This window comes from Frankliniella occidentalis, unplaced genomic scaffold (genome assembly GCF_000697945.3).
Source record: "Frankliniella occidentalis isolate FOCC.00 unplaced genomic scaffold, Focc_3.1 Scaffold70, whole genome shotgun sequence".
Lineage (NCBI taxonomy): Eukaryota > Metazoa > Arthropoda > Insecta > Thysanoptera > Thripidae > Frankliniella > Frankliniella occidentalis.
The window spans coordinates 510,396-511,613 of record NW_026267200.1 but is presented as its reverse complement, the minus strand read 5'-3'; the positions used below and the strand labels follow the sequence as shown (position 1 = coordinate 511,613).

The window sequence follows — 1,218 nt, the reverse complement described above, 5'->3', positions numbered from 1 at the left end:
AGCATGAATCGAATAAGAAGAAAATTCTTCATCAGAGTTCATTCCCCAAGGAAGAAAACCAGATCATTTTAAATATTTAAGATTTTTGGTCAAGCAATCCTATGAAATCCAATAATTTCATTTTTCTCACTTTACCCACCATCCTACCTCTTTAAAAGACAGTGATCTAGGACTTTCCGATACAATCACAGTTAGCGTTTTGGCCTCTTACAGGCAGATATTGCACTATCATGTTGACTTTTTGATGACTTTTTCAGTGCCTTTTCTCTGACTTCTCGTTGACTTCTCATCGACTACTCGTTGACTTCAGTTGACTTTTTTTGACTTTTCAAATGACTTTTTGACCTTATCTTGACTTTTTTCTTGACTTTTTTCATCGCGTACACCTACTTTTAAGGGTGGTGTACCCCTCGGAGGGCTCTCTTCCTACCCAGGCCGCACTTTCACCTATACGTGCCTCCGGAGCCAACACACCTCAGCCACTTCATGCAGTTTGCGCCGTCCATCCTGGATTACCTCCTCACCACCCGGCCCTCTGACATCCCCCTCGAGGTCATCCCTCGTCCTGACCTTTTTAACCACTGCATCGTCACCGCGGTTGTGCCCCAGATCCAGGCCCCCATCCCGCCGGTCTACCGCTATCCATTCAACCCAACACTCTGCGCCCAGCTCAGCGACTGGATCTTTGAGCCCTGTATCCTAGCGGAGCCGGCGGTAGCCCTGGGGCACTACTGTTCAGGCTGTGATGCTTAACGCCACCTTTCGTGTTCGGCTCCCGGACTGGTGACCCTCTCACGCCTAATGCGAAAATGACGGCTCTTCGAATTAAACACAAGCGGCTCACCCCCTGCCTCCTGGGTGGGCGCGAGGTAAAACGGCTTGCCAGGTGCATCCGGAAACACGTCCGGAACGCCCGTCACCAACAACAGGAGCAGAGCTGGCGAGGGACATAGCTGACAACCCCGACCGCCTGTGGGCACACCTCAAACGCGCCAAGCGCACGGCCCCGCCCTCTCCCCTCACCCCGTCTGAGTCGACTCCTTTGCCGATTACTACGTAGGGCCCCGTGCGTTAACATTGTGCACGGGGTAGCTGAGCGAAGTGCATTAACTTTACAGAAGACATAAAAAATATAGAACAAAACTATACCGAATGAGGGTCCGCCTAGTAGGTAGGCAACCGGTCGTCTGCTCCTTGAACGTGAGAGATGGGGGGGGG

At 51.4% G+C, this 1,218-nt stretch overlaps 1 protein-coding gene across 4 annotated transcripts in view; it reads left to right on the top strand.

The window, feature by feature from the left end:
• The window catches only part of LOC127749622 (uncharacterized), a 75,140-nt gene that overhangs the window by 29,144 nt on the left and 44,778 nt on the right, over positions 1–1,218 (top strand). The window lies entirely within an intron of this gene.